At 50.2% G+C, this 17,500-nt stretch overlaps 3 long non-coding RNA genes across 5 annotated transcripts in view; 2 read left to right on the top strand and 1 right to left on the bottom strand.

The window, feature by feature from the left end:
- Positions 1 to 2,208, bottom strand: part of LOC143267891 (uncharacterized) — a 4,990-nt gene extending 2,782 nt beyond the window's left edge. Inside the window, exon 1 of the long non-coding RNA XR_013043539.1 lies at positions 2,163 to 2,208. This is a non-coding gene — a long non-coding RNA (uncharacterized LOC143267891). The remainder of the gene's footprint in view (positions 1 to 2,162) is intronic.
- The window catches only part of LOC143267886 (uncharacterized), a 6,772-nt gene extending 1,623 nt beyond the window's left edge, over positions 1 to 5,149 (top strand). The window contains exon 2 of the long non-coding RNA XR_013043534.1: positions 3,075 to 5,149. This is a non-coding gene — a long non-coding RNA (uncharacterized LOC143267886). The remainder of the gene's footprint in view (positions 1 to 3,074) is intronic.
- LOC121826183 (uncharacterized) overlaps positions 1 to 17,500 on the top strand; it is a 195,285-nt gene that overhangs the window by 119,793 nt on the left and 57,992 nt on the right. For all 3 annotated transcript variants that reach the window (XR_013043526.1, XR_013043527.1, XR_013043528.1), the window contains 2 exons: positions 12,595 to 12,711; positions 12,856 to 13,005. This is a non-coding gene — a long non-coding RNA (uncharacterized LOC121826183). The remainder of the gene's footprint in view (positions 1 to 12,594; positions 12,712 to 12,855; positions 13,006 to 17,500) is intronic.

Raw genomic sequence — 17,500 nt, forward strand, 5'->3', positions numbered from 1 at the left:
AGTGCTGTAGGCTGTCTTTTATATCAAATAGCTGTAGGGTTTGTTTGTTTGTTGTTTGTTTGTTTGTTTGTTTGTTTTTAAATCCCTAATCAAATAACAGATAAATAAATAAAGAAATTAAAAATGAAAAAGAATCAGAAAAACTGCTGCTACAACTACCTTGTCTCAAAGAAAGAAGACAAGAAAAGTTCAAGGTTACCATGTAACCTCTTGACCTTGTGCCAGAAACTTTAGGGAAGAAAGGCTCAAGGGTGAGGCCACAGCTCCACTTCTCTACTTAGATATGCATATCTGTTGCCTTCCAGTTAAGCATTACCTTCTTGTTGGAGTTGGAGAAAACCTTCGTTGTTAATTTGAATTCAGTCATTTTTAGGTTTCTGAGTGTCTCTCTATATGTGCTCCTGACAAATTATCCCACTGCATCTCTTGTGTAAGGAATGTTGGACTCATTGTGTATTTATTTATTTAATTATTTTTTTTTTAAAAAATATACTTGGTTGTGAGACACTGTGTAGTTGCAGGGAATTGACTCAAGAAAGATCTCTGGGAAAGCAGCCTAACCCTAACCCTCTCAAGCCACCTAACTCCCCAACAACTTGCTGGATCTCTGAGTTTTTTTAAAAAAAGACAAAAAGAAAAGAGGCCTGAATGGCATGAAGTTGCCTGGAGCCCGGGGCTTACCCTTCCCCTCATAAATCAGTCCCCCAGCACTACTGTCTGTTGTCTGTTTGATCCCAAGTGATATATTTGTGTTTATGTCTATTTATTTAATTTTGTCTGTCTGTCTGTCTGTCTGCCTGCCTGCCTGCCTGCCTGCCTGCCTGCATACAGGAGTATAACAAGTTCCTAAGTTGAGTTCTGTCATCATGAAAGAAAAAGACAGGACACCGAGGGCACATAAAATGAGCAGAGAATCATATTTAGCCACAGTTTGCAAGACTCTTTTAGTAGCTGGAAAACTGCTGGTGGGTGGGAGTGAGGCTGATCTCACTCCATCTTTTCAGCTCCTTAGGGTCTCTGGATATTCTTTGTTTGGTTTTGTGTGTGTGTGTGTGTGTGTGTGTGTGTGTGTGTGTGTGTGTGTGTCTGTGTCTGTGTCTGTGTCTGTGGTGGTGGTGAATGCCTTTCATCCCAGCATTCAGGAGGCAGAGAGAGGGGCTTAGTGACCTTCTGTTTTCAGTTCTGGCCCTCTAGAGGCTAGGAAACAAAGAGAACAAAAAGGACCTTGCCTAGCATATCACATGGTAGCTTCCATCTTGGTGAGGTCCCTTCGCCAAGATGGCTGACATCATCGTGAATGCTTCCATGTTGGTGAGGTCAATAGCCAAGAAAAGTGCAGTGTACCTGAAAAGTTTAGAGCTACGACTACCCCACCCCCACCCCCCACCCCCGCCCCAGGCATGCATGCACACACACAGAGAGGCACACCCAGAGACACATAAATAAACACATTTTGAAATGAAACTAAAATGTTAAAAAGTTAACAGGAGAAGAAATTAAAAAGAGACAGAGAGAAAAATGTTGCTCCTGGAGTTTTATTTTATTTTTTGAGTTCTTGATTGATTTTTTTTGGGGGGGGGGTTTTCGAGACAGGGTTTCTCTGTAGCTTTGGAGCCTGTCCTGGACTAGCTCTGTAGACCAGGCTGGCCTCGAACTCACAGAGATCCACCTAAGGATGTTGAGCATTTCTTTCAATGTCTTCCAGCCATTTGTGATTCTTCTTTTGAGAATTCTCTGAAGAGCTCTTCAGCCCATTACTTATTTATTTTTTTTTTTTAAATTGGATTGTTCAGTATTTTGAGTTCTTTTTTATACTTTGGAGATCAGTCCTCTGTCAGATGTGAGGTTGGTGAAGGTGTTTTCCCACTCTGTAGGCTGTCTTTTTGTCTTACTGACCGTGTCTTTTGCCCTGCAAAAGCTTCCTCGGTTTCAAGAGGTCCCGTTTATCAATTGTTGTGCTCGGTGTCTGTGCTCCTGGTGTGCCGATGCGTTCCAGAGTACTTCCTATTTGCTCTTCTATTAAGTTTAGTGTCCCTGGATTTATGTCGACCCCCTTGGACTTGAGTTTTGTGCTTGGTGACAGATCTTTTACAGATTGACATCCAGTTATGAAATCTTTATTTTTTTAAATAAAAGAATCAAACAAATCAGAGGGCAGTGACCTGTCATTTTGTAATCCAGTTCTAAGAGAGTTCAGTGATCATGAAAGACAGAGACAGGACCCTGAGGGAAGGTACATAGATGCAATGAACAGAGAATCATACTTTACCATAGTTTGCAGGAGCTTTTCATTAGGTAATGGGCCATGCTTGCAAGCTAAGAGCATTTGCCAAAATTTGCAAGCTAAGAGCATTTACCAAAAAGTTTAGAACTGTGATTCCGCCGTGCCCCCCCCCCCCCACCAGGCATGCATGCACACATACAACACACACACATTTTTAAAAACTATAGATGGTGGTGAGCCACCGTGTTTTTGCTGGGAATTGAACTCGAGAAAGACCTCTGGGAAAGCAGCCAGGTGCTCTTCACTGCTGAGCCACCTCTCCAGCCACTTACTGTGCATTTTTGAAGAACTGTTATTACAAAAAGCCCGGACGGTGGTGGCGCACGCCTTTAGTCCCAGCACTCGGGAGGCAGAGCCAGGTGGATCTTTGTGAGTTCGAGGACAGCCTGGTCTATAGAGCGAGATCCAGGAAAGGCGCAAAGCTACACAGAGAAACCCTGTCTCAAAAAAAATTAAAAAATAAAAAACAAAAACCTGTTATTACAAGCAGTGGCTTATCACAGAGATCTGAACCCCCAGTCTCCGGGTGTGTGCCGTGACTGACACTGAGTCTGCCCTTAGCTCTCTCCTCTCCCTCCCTCCCCCCCTCTTCTTCTCCCTCTCCCTCTCCCTCCCCCCCTCTCTCCAGCCTCATGCTTAACTTTTGTTCCTGTTTGTTTGTTTTTGACTGTATCATTTCATTTGTGTGTGGGTGTTTCGCCTGCTGGGCTGCCTGCATGCTCACTGTTTCAGCGTCAATTTTGGAGTTCGATTTTGTACAGCGAGACAGATAGGTGTCTGATTTGTTTAGGTATTGCACCAGTTGAGACAAGAGACTGAGACTTTCTTCCTAAGCCCCGAGGGAGGGTCTAACTTGCTCCAAGCCATCCAAGCGGCAAACCCTGGTGAAAGGTGGGGGGAGGGGACACCAGGCAACCCGGAAGCATTTTGTCCCCATCTGTCAAGTGAAAAAGAGATTGTGTGTGTGTGTGTGTGTGTGTGTGTGTGTGTGTGTGTGTGTGTGTGTGTACGCATGTAGTGCCTTTCCAGTGACCTCTGAGGTCACTGGTATAATGACTGGGTCCCTGTACTTTCACTGCTCTGGCCATTTTGTTCAAGGCTCTCCTTGTAAGGTTGACTCTATCTAGTGCTGTAGGCTGTCTTTTATATCAAATAGCTGTAGGGTTTGTTTGTTTGTTTGTTTGTTTTTAAATCCCTAATCAAATAACAGATAAATAAATAAAGAAATTAAAAATGAAAAAGAATCAGAAAAACTGCTGCTACATCTACCTTGTCTCAAAGAAAGAAGACATCATATTAAAACATTATTGAATTGAAGTTCTATCCGGCGAATCCCTGTGAGTTTGAGACCAGCCTGTTCTATAGAGCGAGTTCCAAGATAGGCTCCAAAGCTACACAGAGAAACCCTGTCTCGAAACCCCACCCACCCACCCCCAAAGTACATTTAATGTAACTAATGAATATCATAAATATAGTTATTGAATGAAAAAAAAATTTAATCACACAATGTTTTAAGTATGTTTACTATTTTGTGTTGGGCCACATCATAGCTATTCTGGCGGGCCGGCCCCCAGCTGGATTCTCCTGAATCTGGAAATTTTTCTAGAAAATTAAATGCTGAAGATGAGAATAGGAAAAAAGAAAGAAAGAAAGAAAAGAAAAGAAAAGAAAAACAGCCTCAGATGAGTTTCTATAGGAATACTAATTTTTTAAGTATAATAAGACGAGAAATCCTTAACCATTTAAATAAGTGTAATCAACTTATGTTAATATTGATGAAGAAAAGGTGTATAGAATGCAAACAAATGGAGTTTAGCAAAATAAAATGTACAGTGTGTCAAAAAAAAAGGGGGGGGGAAGGGACATAAAAGAGGCCTGAGCCAGGTGGTGGTGGTAGGGCAGTCTTTTATCTCGGCACTCAGGAGGCAGAGGGAGGATTCCAGCCTGGTCTAAAGTGAATTCCCAGATAGGCTCCAAAGCTACGCAGAGAAACCCTGTCTCTCCCCCCCCCCCCCCACCAAAAAAAAAAAAAAACACCAAACCAAACCAAACCAAAAACAACAACAACAAAACCAAACCAAAGAAAAAAAGTTCTTTTTCATTTTGTTATGTGTTTGTTTGTTTGTCTGTCTATTTGTTTACTATCTTTTTATATGTACTTGGAACAGGATCTCTTGGCATAGCCTTGGAATTCAGAAAAATAAAATGTTAACACATTCTCCTTTTTTTCCTCATGTCCTCCACCCCCACCCCCACACCACATGTTGTGTGTGTGTGTGTGTGTGGGTATGTGTGTGTCCATGGCCCAAGCCCATACTATTTTTTTGTTAAACAATCCTGGAGTTACAGAAGAGACAGAGTCTATCTGTGTCATCCTAGCTGACAGGGTTTCTCTGTGTAACAGGCCTGGCTGCCCTAGAACTCATTGAGACCCGAGACCCCAGTGCCTCTGCCTCCCTAGTGCTGGGATTAAAGGAAGGCCTGTGCCAATAACACCTGGCAATTTCACCTTCTGTTGTTGTTTTGCATTTTTGGTTGTATTACAGAGTCTGTCCTGTCTGTCCTGGAACTAGCTCTGCAGACCAGGCTGGCCTGCAGCTCACAGAGATAAGATTGCCCCTGCCTCCCGAGTGCTGGGATTAAAGCATACATCACCACAGCCTGGCTAATTTTACTTTGTGTGTGTGTGTGTGTGTGTGTGTGTGTGTGTGTGTGTGTGTGTGTATGTATGTATGTATGTGTGTGTGTATACAGGAGTATAATTTTATAATTTTTTTTTTTGGTGTATCGTTGTTGTTGTTGTTGTTGTTGTTGTTCTTTTTCCCTGTCTGTAAATACACATTTTTTTTTTTTTTTTTTTTTTTTTGCCTGCCAGCACCCAGGAGGCACAGACAGGCGGATCTGGGTGAGTTTGAGGCCAGCCTGGTCTACAGAGTGAGTTCCAGGAACTCTTTCTCAAAAACCCATCTTGAAAAACCAAAATTAAAAAAAAAATTAAAATTAATAAATCAATAAATAATTCAATAAATAAATCAATAAGAGGCCTGAATGCCTTAGAGTTGCCTGGAGCCCAGGGCCTACCCCTTCCCTCATCAGTCAGATCCCCAGCACTGCTGTCTGTTGTTTGTTTGATCCCAAGTGAATTATATTTGTGTTTATGTCTATTTACACGAAATGAGCAGAGAATCATATTTATATATTTAGCCAAGAATCTTTTAGTAGCTCAAATACTGCTGGATAATCAAGAAAAAAGTCCAATCCTCAGGGATGGGTGGGAGTGAGGCTGATCTCCATCTTTTCAGCTCTTTGGGGGTCTCTGGACCTTCTGTTTCTTTGTTTGGTTTTGTGTGTATTGTTGATGTTGTTGTTGTTTTTCCCAGTCTGTAAATGCACATTTCTTGCCTGCTGGTGAGGTGGTGGTGAATGCGTTTCATCCCAGCATTCAGGAAGCAGAGGGGCTTTGTGACCTTCTGTCACCCCACCCCCACCCCACCCCCCACCCCCTTTTATGTTCTGGCCCTCTAGAGGTCAGGAAAACACAGAGAACAAAAAGGACCTTGCAAAGTTTGTCACGTGGTGGCTGCCATCTTGGTGAGGTCACCGGCTAAGATGGCTGCCATCCTCGTGAATGCTTCCATGTTGGTGATCTCGTGAGACAGGGTTTTTCTGCATAACAGTCCTGCCTGGCTGTTGGGGATTTAGCTCAGTGGTAGAGCGCTTGGCTAGCAAGCCCAAAGCCCTGGGTTAGGCCCTCAGCTCTGGGGAGTGTGTGTGTGTGTGTGTGTGTGGGTGGGGGGGGGGGAATGTCCAGGACAGTTATGTTCTACATATTGAGTCTGAATACAGTTAGAATAAATTGAGTCTGAATAAAATTAGAAAATAATGTAAAATATAAAAGAGCCCTGGGCCGGGTGGTGGTGGTGCAGCCTTTAATCACGGCTTCAGGAGGCAGAGGCAGGTGAATCTCTGTCCGTTCCAGGCCAGCCTGGTCTACAGAGTGAGTTCCAGGACAGGCTCTTAAGGCTACACAGAGAAACCCTGCCTCAAAAACCAAACATACAGCCTGCTGGTGGGGTGGAGGTGTATGCCTTTAATCCCAGCGGTCAGGAGGCAGGGGGGCTTTCCTTTTTTTTTTTTTTTTTTTTTTTTTTTGTCTTTTAAGTTCTGGCCTTCTAGGGCTGGAGAGATGGCTCAGAGGTTAAGAGCACCGGCTGCTCAGGGTTAGCTTCCATCTTGGTGAGGTCACCGGTTAAAATGGCTGCCATTCTCCTGAAAGCGTCTATGTTGGTGAGCTCAACAACCGTGCTGTAGGTTGAGGGCAGTTTCTGAAAAGTTTAGAACTGTGCCCCCCCCCCCCCCCACACACACACACATAGGAATGTACAATGTACAATAAAGCAAGAGAAGAAGAAATTAAAAACAGACAGAGAGAAAAACTTTCCCAGAGTTACAGAAATAAAAGGAAGCTTGGTGTGGTGGGGGCATGCCTTGAATCCCATCATTCAGAAGACAGAGGCAGTTCGACCTCTGTGAAGTGGAGGCAGGTCTGATTTCCCAGGCTATGTATGTAGACAGGCCCCTGTCCCAACTAATTCATTGAATAGAAAATATACAAAACTTGGAGGAACCAAGCAAACAAAGGAAGGCAGTGCTTATGCGTTTGAAAATGACCCCCACGTTGGACATGAGGATAGAAGCCAGTCTGGAAGCCTCATAACATCCCCAGCCCTGTTTGCTTGCTTGCTTGCTTGCTTGCTTGCTTTTGTTAGTCTGTCCTGGAACTAGCTCTGTAGACCAGGCTGACCTTCAAATCACAGAGATCATGCTTTCCTCCGCATCATACAATTTCCTCCATAGCATCCAAAGCCTCTGGCCTCCATATTTAAATTAAAATAATTAACTAACCTGGCATTGATAAAGACAAAAATGAATAAAAGCAAAGGGAATCTGGCCTGGGGATGAGATGAAGCTACAGATGTTGGTTTGGGAACCTGAGCTAGTCTAGGGTTCTGATCTCAGCAGTGTGTGTGTACATAGAATACAGATCAGATACAAGTTCCGGTGGCGTTGGGAGTTGGGGTAGTATGATAAACAGCCCAAATGTTGATGGCAATGATGCTTGCTTGCTTTTGTTAGTTTTTGTTTGTTTGTTTAGTTTTTCAAGACAGTCTTTCTTTCTTTCTTTCTTTCTTTCTTTCTTTCTTTCTTTCTTTCTTTCTTTCTTTCTTTCTTTCTTCTTCCTTCCTTCCTTCCTTCCTTCCTTCCTTCCTTCCTTCCTTCCTTCCTTCCTTTCTGTAATATGTACAGATCTGCCTGCCACTGCCTACCAAGTTTTCTTTTTAAACAAAAGCCACTACTGATTCAGGCCTGGAGCCATGGCATTTCTGGAATTTCCGGGAATCACATGTTAGGATCTGGCGCCCTCTTCTGATGACAGGTTGTACATTCAGATAGAGTGCTCATAGACATAAAATAAATAACATACGTGTTTTTATTATTTTTTGAGACAGGGTTTCTCTGTGTCGTCTCGGCTGTCCTGCAACTCACTCTGTAGATTCACTTGCCTCTGCCTCCCAAGTGCTCGGATTCAAGGTGTGCAACAGCACCACCAGGCCGTCAATCATTGTTTTTTAAAGACTCAAATGAATCAGAGGGCAGTGACCTGCCATTTCCACTTAAAGATAAGTTTTCTCCTCCAGTTTTAAGATAGTTCAGTGATCATGAAAGACAGAGACAGGACCCTGAGGGCACATCTAATGAGTAGTAGAGAGAATCCTATTTGACGACAGTTTACAGGAGCTTTTCATTAGCCCGAAGCTGCAGGGGAAAAAAAAAAAAAAAAAAAACATGAAAATTTCCAACCCACACACAGGGGTGGTGGGATCGCGGCCTGACTGCCCTCTTTCCAGCTAGCTGCTGAGTGCTGGGATTACAGGAAGGGGGTAGCACACCCAGCTCATACAGTACTGAGAGGATGGAGCCCAGGGCTTCCCCTTCCACTCATAAGTCAGATCCCCATTACTGCTGTCCCTTGCTGTTTGTTTTATTCCAAGTTAATTATAATTAACTTTTAAAATTCTACCTTTTTTCTCCCTGTCTCCCTCGCTCCTTCCTTCCTTTCTCTCAATCTTCTTTCTTTCTTTCTCTCTTTCTTTCTTTCTTTCTTTCTTTCTTTCTTTCTTTCTTTCTTTCTTTCTTTCTTTCTTCTCTTCTTTCTTGATTTTTCCTGCCCACTCCAATTCCTCTGGCCTCTCTAGGCACCTGTACTCATGTGAGTGAATCTACACACATACACCAGTGGAAATAATAAAAATTATAACGAACACTTAACATGGCATTAAAAAAAAACGTAAATAGAGCCGGGCGTTGGTGGCGCACGCCTTTAATCCCAGCACTCGGGAGGCAGAGGCAGGCGGATCTTTGTGAGTTCGAGGCCAGCCTGGGCTACCAAGTGAGTTCCAGGAAAGGCGCAAAGCTACACAGAGAAACCCTGTCTCGAAAAACCAAAAAAAAAAAAAAAAACGTAAATAAAAGGAACCGAAAACAAAACAGGGCTAGGGATGGGATGCACCAGCTAGTGGTGTTGGGTCCTCAGCAGTGTAAAAACTGTGGTGTTCCCACAACACACAGACAGAACAAAGCCATTTCTGGTGGTTGTTGTAGGGTGGGGGTAGGATGAGAAGAGAAGTCTAGGTACTGACTAAAAGTTTGTCTCTCTTTCTTCAATTCCCCCCCCCCCCAGGGTTTCTTGGTATAGACCTGCCTATCCTAGAACTCACTCTGTAGCCCAGGTGGGCCTCCAACTCTCAGCCTTAGCCGCCTCCAGATTGCTGAGAACATAGGTCTGAGTGATCCCCTGTGGCTAAGATTTGGGGTTTCTGTTTTTGTCCATTTATTCTTTGGTAGATGGGACCCAGATCAAATAATAGCAGAAACAAATGTGGGAATCAGTTGTTGCTCTGCCTTATGGTGTCTGTGCTCTGTGACCTTTTTTTTTTTTTCTTTTTTCTTTACCGTGTCTGTAACTCCACATTTCTTTTCTGTGTCTCTGGTGTCCCCCGAACACCCCCCCCCCCACACACACACACAGCAAACTAAACTTTTATGGTACTTTTCTTTTCACATGGAGAGCTCTTCACAATTCTGCACATGCAAATTGGTTTTAAATTTTGGCCCTCCAGAGGCTAGGAAATACAGAGAGAACAAAATGGACCTTGAAAAGTATGTCACATGGTGGGTTCCATCTTGGTGAGGTCACCAGACAAGATGGCTTCCATCCTCATGACTGCTTCCATTTTGGTGAGGTCAATAGCCATGCTGTTGGCTAACCACAGCTACTGAAAAGTTTTGAACTGTGAACCCCCACCAAACATACACGCGCGCGCACACACGCGCGCACACACACACACACACACACACACACACACACGGACACACGGACACACGGACCACACGGACACATAAATTTTGAAATTAAACCGAATGTACAATCAAGTAACAGAATAAATAAGAAATTAAAAGCAGACACATAGAGAAAAAAATGTTCCTCGAGTTACAGAAATAGAAGGAAGCCCAGTGTGGTGGTGCACGCCTTTAATCCTGTCATTGAGGAAACAGAGGTAGGTGCACGCCTTTAATCCCAGCACTAGGGAAGCAGAGGCAGCTGAGCTGGATCTCTCTGAATTGAAATTTGGCCTTGCACACAGAAAGAATTTCCTGACAGTTAAGTGAGTTCTACACATTGAGAAACACAGTCTCAAATAAAATAAAATAAAACAAAACAAAATAAAATATAGAAGAGGCCTGAGTTGTTGCGGCTGGAGAGATGTCCTAGCGGTTAAGAGCACTCACTGACTGTTCTTCCAGAGGACCCGGGTTCAATCCCCAGTACCCACATGGCAGCTCACAACTGTCTGTAACTCCAGTTCCAGGGGACGCTTACACAGACATCCACACAGGCAAAACACCAATGCACATAAAATAAGAATACATCAATTACTTAAAAAGGAGTTTTAATGACTTCCCTCACCAGCATTTCTGTCCTGTCTGTTGCTTTCGTCTGATCCCATCCCAGGTGAATTCTATTTGTGTTGATGTCTATTTATTTAATTTAAACTTTTTTTTTTTTCCTTCGAGACAGTGCTTTTTTGTGTAGCAGCTCTTGCTGTCCTGGAACTAGCTCTGTAGGCCAGGCTGGCCTCCAACTTCCATAGATCAGACTGCCTATTAACATGACCACTGCAGTGTGTGTGTGTGTGTGTGTGTGTGTGTGTCTGGCTGGCTGGCTGGCTGGCTGGGTACAGGTTTATGATTTCCAAAGCTGATTTCAGTGATCAATAAAGACAGAGACAGGACACCGAGGTCTTTTTCGGGAAAAACAAAACAACAACAAACAAAACGAACAAACCCAAAACCAAACACCAAACAGAATACTTCCACATTTCTTATCTCTTCGCGCCGCCCCCTGCCCCCCCCCCTCCGGCGAGGAAGGTAAACCTTTGTGAAACTTTTCTTTTCATGTAGACAGTACTGTCTGGATTGGGAGAGGCTCTTCACAATTCTGCACATACAAGTGCACATTCCACATGCAAATTGTTATTGAAAAGTTTTGAACTGGGACCTCACCCAACCCCCACTCCCACAGACACACAGGCACATCCAGAGACACTTAAAATTTGAAGTTAAACTAAATATACAATAAAGTAACAGAATAAGTAAGTAAGTAAACAAACAAATAAATAAATAAACAGACTCAGAGGGGAAAAAATGTTCTCAGAGTTCCAGAAATAAAAGGAAGCCTGGTGTGGTTGGTGCAAGTCTTTTAATCCCATCATTCAGGAGACAGAGGCAGGTCTCATCTAGGTAGTGACTTCCAGGCTATATGTAGAGAGGCCTCTGTCTGTCTCAGTCATTAAATGAATCCAAAATATTTAAAACTTGGAGGAGTCAAACACACAAAGGAAGGCAGTGCTGGGGGCCTGGCTCATGGGGGGGGGGGGGCGGCGGGGAGAGCCCTGGCCTAGGTGCCCAAAGCCCTGGGCTCCATCCTCTGGTCTGGGTTATGTGAAAAATTCTGTGTTTAAACTAGGTAGTCAGGCCGGGCAGTGGTGGCGCACTCGGGAGGCAGAGGCAGGCGGATCTCTGTGAGTTCGAGGATAGCCTGGACTACCAAGTGAGTCCCAGGAAAGGCGCAAAGCTACACAGAGAAACCCTGTCTCGGAAAACAAACAAACAAACAAACAAACAAACAACAACAACAACAAAAAAGGTTGACAGCCTGGTGGTGTTGTTGCACACCTCGAATCCGAGCACCTGGGAGGCAGAGGCAGGTGAATCTACAGAGTGAGTTGCAGGACATCCAAGACTACACAGAGAAACCCTGTCTCGAAAAACCAAAAATAAATAAATAAAAAATAAAAAAAAAAATAAAAATAAAAATAGGTAGGCAGTTAGGTAGGTAGGCGGGTAGGTAGGTAGTTAGGTAGGCAGGCAGGCAGACAGACAGACAGACAGACAGAACAAATAAATGCAATCAACTTTGAAAAACAAACATAGAATAAGGGAAAACAGAAGGCAGTTCAAGGGCAGCGTGGGTATGTGAGAAACCCTGCGTTTAAAATAATAGCTAGCTAGGTAGGTAGGCGGGTAGGTAGGTAGTTAGGTAGGTAGGCAGGCAGGCAGGCAGGCAGGCAGGCAGGCAGACAGACAGACAGACAGAACAAATAAATGCAATCAACTTTGAAAAACAAACATAGAATAAGGGCAAACAGAAGGCAGTTCAAGGGCAGCGTGGGTATGTGAGAAACCCTGCGTTTAAAATAATAGCTAGAAGCCAGTTCAAGGGCAGCCTGGGTTACGTGAAAGATCCTGCGTGTATATATATATATATATAATTCTGAATCAAACGAAAAGACTTAAAACAAAGCACTGTGACAATGTATTATCTCTGGAAAGAAAATACAAGTGCTGTTTTAATTTTTGCTCTAACTCGGTATTTAGTTTGAGAACTGGGGGTGGGAGTGGGCGGTGGCGGTGGCGGCAAGGAACACCACGACAAAAACCAAACCCCAAGCAGGCGGTGAAATGTCTTTAAAAGGACATCCATCTAAAATGGCAGGCACACGGAACTGCCCTCGCCGGCCGCCTGCCTGCCTGCCTGCCTGCCTCCCTTCCTCCCACCGAGTTTGGATGCCACCATCCCATAGTTGTGCTAGCCAGCCCCTCGCCCGCCCCACATACTCCGAGGAGTAACGGATCGATCGGTCAGTCACACTCTCTGTTTTAGAGAGCGATTCGCCTGTTTTTCACAGCTTCCTGTCATACTTTCGTTTTCGTATCCTGAGGGGGTCTGCCTGACTGTAGGCCGCGTTCGCTATGTCCCGGCGCGACCACGGCCAGCCAGCGTTTTTAACCACTCGGGAGAGGCGGTGAGTGCCCTGTCCTGTCACCCACGGCGGGGGGGGGGGGGGGGGGGGGCGGCGGCATGATCATGGGAGGACCCTCCGGAGCGCCGGAGTGCTTGAGACGCGCGAGCGAGCGAGCGAGCGAGCGATCTGTGTTGTTTCCTTGAGGATGGAGACGGTTGTCGGGGGACACCTAGCGGTGGCAGTTATGCACGACGCTCCTGGTCCTCGGTCGCTGACAACAAGGGCAACGACGTGCCTGTCTTTAGCCGGGCGGAGTGACGATAGTCCCGGCAAGCGGGCGGATGTGTCCCGGAGGTTGGTGTCCTGCTTGGGAACGGTCTCTTTGTAGGAGGTTGTACCAGAGGACTAAGGCGGGAGTATGCGTGCTCCCTGGGCCAAATGAGAGACGCGGTATGGAGGGTGGAAGGCAACTTGAGCGGGTCGACCAGAAGGCTCAGGTCCTTCACGAATCACCGATAGGTGTCGGGTCCACCCAGGCCTTTTTCTGCACGAGCCCCGGGTCCTCGGCGGCGGGCCTCGGCGTCCCGAAGCCGAGAGCGGGCGCCTGCTCCGGCCTCCCCGCCGGCCCTCTCCCGGGCCCCGTGGTCTCTCGGAGCTTTTTGTTTTCTCGTTGCTCCTGCACGAGCCCCGGGTCCCCGGCGGCGGGCCTCGGCGTCCCGAGGCCGAGAGCGGGCGCCTGCCCCGGCCTCCGCGCCGGCCCTGCCCGGGCCCCGTGGTGTCTCGGAGCCTTTTATTTTTTATTTCTGCACGAGCCCCCCCGGGTCCCCGGCGGCGGGCCTCGGCGTCCCGAGGCCGAGAGCATGCGCCTGTCCCGGCCTCCCCGCCGGTCCTGCCCGGGCCCCGTGGTGTCTCGGAGCTTTTTATTTTTTTAAATTTCTGCACGAGCTCCTGGGTCCCCGGCGGCGGGCCTCGGCGTCTCGAAGCCGAGAGCGGGCGCCTGCTCCGGCCTCCCCGCCGGCCCTCTCCCGGGCCCCGTGGTCTCTCGGAGCTTTTTGTTTTCTCGTTGCTCCTGCACGAGCCCCGGGTCCCCGGCGGCGGGCCTCGGCGTCCCGAGGCCGAGAGCATGCGCCTGTCCCGGCCTCCCCGCCGGTCCTGCCCGGGCCCCATGGTGTCTCGGAGCTTTTTATTTTTTTAAATTTCTGCACGAGCTCCTGGGTCCCCGGCGGCGGGCCTCGGCGTCCCGAGGCCGAGAGCATGCGCCTGTCCCGGCCTCCCCGCCGGTCCTGCCCGGGCCCCGTGGTGTCTCGGAGCTTTTTATTTTTTTAAATTTCTGCACGAGCTCCTGGGTCCCCGGCGGCGGGCCTCGGCGGTCCCGGCTTTCCTGCCCGTCGATCCTCGGTTTACTTTGTAGAGTTTCGCTCCCCCCCCCCCCCTTTGGTTGCCTCTCTCCACGTGCGGGCTGATCTCGGGTTCCTTGGCCGGGAGGGTGCGGGGTGCCCGGCTTTTCCAGCATGTCCATCTCGCTCTCTTGGTCCTCTTACGGTTATGAGGTCGACCAGTTGTTCCTTTGAGGTTCGGTTCTCTTTGTTCATGGGGACATTTTTGGGACGTTTCGCCCGGCTTGACTTCCAGAAGTTCCCTTGTGGCCTGTGAATTACTCCCCTGCACGTGTTGTCATTGTCACTCGTTGCGATCTGCCCTTATTGTACCTGCAGATAGGTACTGACACGCTGTCCTTTAAGTGGGTGACATTAAAGGACTATGGTTTCTGAGGTTGCCGTTTCCTCCGAGGCTGTCGGGTATTCCCGTCCACCCCCTCAGCCTCTGCTCTTGGGTCAAGGCAGCACCTCGAGCCCGGCCCCGCGCGTGCTTCCCGTCCTTTGGCGGCGCTGTGTGCCTCTTTCTTTGGGCGGCCCTTTTGTGGCTGGCTGGCTGCGTCGCGTGTCAGGTGTTCCCGCTTCGTGGTTGTTGTCGCCCGTCTTTTTACCGTGCCAGTGGGGGATGGCCGAGGGCTCCTGTGGAGAGGCGCTGTGTTTTGGGCCTGTGCCCCTGCCCCTCTCCCGCTGTGTCTCCCTGGCCATTACCGGTTTTTTATTTTCCGCCCATCGGCCCGTGGCGCTCCCGAGACTCTCCGCTGGCCAGGCCGGGTCGCGCCGCGTTTTTTTCGGCCCCCTCTCCTTGCCTCGTGCCTCCCGAGTGCACCTGCGGGGCGTTGCTCCTTATTTTGAGGCAGAGAAGGGATTTTTTTTTTTTTCTCTCCCGTTTTTTTCTTTTTCTTTCTTTCGGGTCTTTGGAGCTCCCGAGCCTCCATTGGGTTCCCCGGTTTTTTTTTTTTTTTTTTTTTTTTTTTTTTCCTTCTCTCCTTCCCCTCTTCTCTCTCGCGGTGTGGTTCTCGCGCTCTCGCTTGGTTTACTCCCGACTTGGCTTCTCTACTCGCGTGGAGGTGCCCTTTTTTTTTTTTTCCCTCTGGATCGATGTGGTGCTCTCGTGCTGTCTTCGGGCCGGAGCCTAAGCCGCGCCAGGCGAGGGACGGACATTCATGGCGAATGGCGGCCGCTCTTCTCGTTCTGCCAGCGGGCCCCTCGTCTCTCCTCCCCACCCTCGGGGGTGGTGTGTGGAAGGCAGGGGTGCGGTTATCCGGTCTGAGCCCTATCTGGCCCCCGCACTTCCCGCTGTGGTTCGTGGGGTTTCCTGTGACGCGTCAGGTGCTCTGTCGCCCTTGATGCGGTTCACTCTGCCCGGTGTGGTTTGTTCGGCCCTCTTCCTCTGACTTGGGGGAAGGGGTTTGACCGATCTGCCGCGTCGCATGCCCTTCCCGACCGGTGTGTGCGCGTGCCTCGCTCGCGGTCGTCGCGGTGCTCCTGGAGCGTTCCAGGCTGACCCTCAAAGGTGCCCGTTTCTGAGTGGCGGCGTCGTTTCCCGTTCCCCGGCGCGCCTCCTGTGCTCGGTCTGGCTGCAGTAGCGGTGCGTGTTTTTGTTCCCGGTTCGTTGGCGGCGGGTCCGTGCCTCCTCTGGAGGCGGGAGGTCGAGAGACCCCGAAGGGGGGATTAGCGGTAAGAGAGGCTCTGCGGCGTTACCCATCTCCCGAGAAGGGGGGACGCTTGCTTTGTCGAGCCACCCACCCGCGCTGCTGTAACTTAACTGCCTTCTCCCGTAGGCTCTGCGTTGGTGCTGGTGTGGAGCGTTGGCGGGGCCGGCCTTGTTTAGCTTTACCCCCTTTAGAGGGGGTAAGTCTGTAAGGACTCCCCGTCGTTGCCACCCGGCGGGTGCTCGAGAGGCCTGGCTCTCGGGGGGTGTGCCCGTTTTTTAATCTCGGCCCGGGCTCCCCTGTCCGCGAACGCTCAAGGTGTTTGTGACCTGGAAAGGAAAAAAAAAAAAAAAAAAAAGCCTTTACCGATACCGCAGACCTCCCCACGCCCGCCCGCCGTCTTTCCCGTTCCTCTCTGGCGGTCGGGCGTGCACGTCGTTGCCTGCACGCGCGCCGCTCTCGGCCGCCGCGGCTTGGAGGCCCCGTCGGGCTGGGTCCGTCCCGCCCTCATTGAGAAAAGTCTCTTCTCTAGCGATCCGAGGAAGGGGCGTGCTCTCGCGGTCTCGTTGGGGTTCTCTCCCGCACGGTCCCCCTCGACCGCCCGCCCGCCCCGACCGCCCGATGCGCGTAGCTTTGGCCGGGTGTCCCCCTACGCCCGTCTCCGGGGGAACCCGAGTGTTTGTGCTCCTTTGGCCTAACGCGGCCCGCGCCTCCTCGCTCCGAGTCCGAGGGGGGATCACGCGGGGCAAGAGCCATGGTCATGCCGGCGTGTTTGGAGCCCGGGGATTTCTCGTGGTTTTGTGGAGGGTCGCCGCGGGATGACGTGGAACGGAAGGGGTGTGGGGCTGTGTGTGGTAGGTGGGCTTCCCGGGTCCCACCCGTCCCCCTCCCCGACGTGTTCGCCTCGCCTGCCCGCCGCGTGCGGCCCCCTCCCGCGCGTCCCCGTTTTCGCCGTTCCCGCGACGCGGACATGCCCGTGTGTGTCGCGTTGCGCGTTGTCGCTTGTGCTGCGGCGTGGTGGAGTCGCCTCGCTCTCCCCCCTCCCCGGCAGCGTTCCCACGGTTGGGGACCACCGGTGACCTGTTCCCCCTTCTCGGGGCCGGGGATCCGGGTCTGGCGGGATCGACCTCTCTCTCGGGTGCGTGCGGCCTTTGGGGAACGACGGTCGGTCGTCCGCGGCGCGTCGCCGGACGCGTCGGGGCCCATTCCCGCTCGAGGGTCTTCGGCGGTGGCGGCGGCGTCGGTAGTCTCCCGTGTTGAGTCTTCCCGGGCTCTCCGGGGGGCCGTCGGTTTCGGGCCGGATCGGTGCCGCAGGCGTGGCGGGACTGCCCCAGGAAGTCGCGGGGCGGTGTGATTCCCGTCGGTTTACCTCGCGTGTCCGTCCGCCGCCCGAGCGGTCTCTCGGTTCCCGGGTGAGGCGCCTTCCGGGGGCCGTTCCCGTCGCCCCTGCCGTCGCTGGCCCTCGTTCTGCCGTGTCGTTCCCCCTCCCCGCCCTCCGTCGGTTCTCCCCGGCCGGCTGACCCGGCCGTGCTGCCGGACCCCCTTCGGGGGGCGGCCGGGCACGCACGGGCCCCGGGTGGCCGCCGCGGTCCGGGAGCCGCTCGGTCGGGCGGGTGAGCAGTTGGAGGGCGTCTCGGCCCAGCGGCCGCGGGCCTTAGCGCTGCGTGTTCTTTGGGGGAACCCGCGGGCCTTTTGGTCGAGGAAGGGGAGGCCCTCGTGCGTTCCGGCCTCGCGAGCGGAAGAGAGGCTTAGCGGTCGTCCGTCGTCCGTCGGCGGTTGGGTCCGCCGGCCGAGGTGTCGTCGGGGGGCTCGTCCGGCCCC

Source organism: Peromyscus maniculatus, chromosome 11, assembly GCF_049852395.1.
Source record: "Peromyscus maniculatus bairdii isolate BWxNUB_F1_BW_parent chromosome 11, HU_Pman_BW_mat_3.1, whole genome shotgun sequence".
Classification (NCBI taxonomy): domain Eukaryota; kingdom Metazoa; phylum Chordata; class Mammalia; order Rodentia; family Cricetidae; genus Peromyscus; species Peromyscus maniculatus.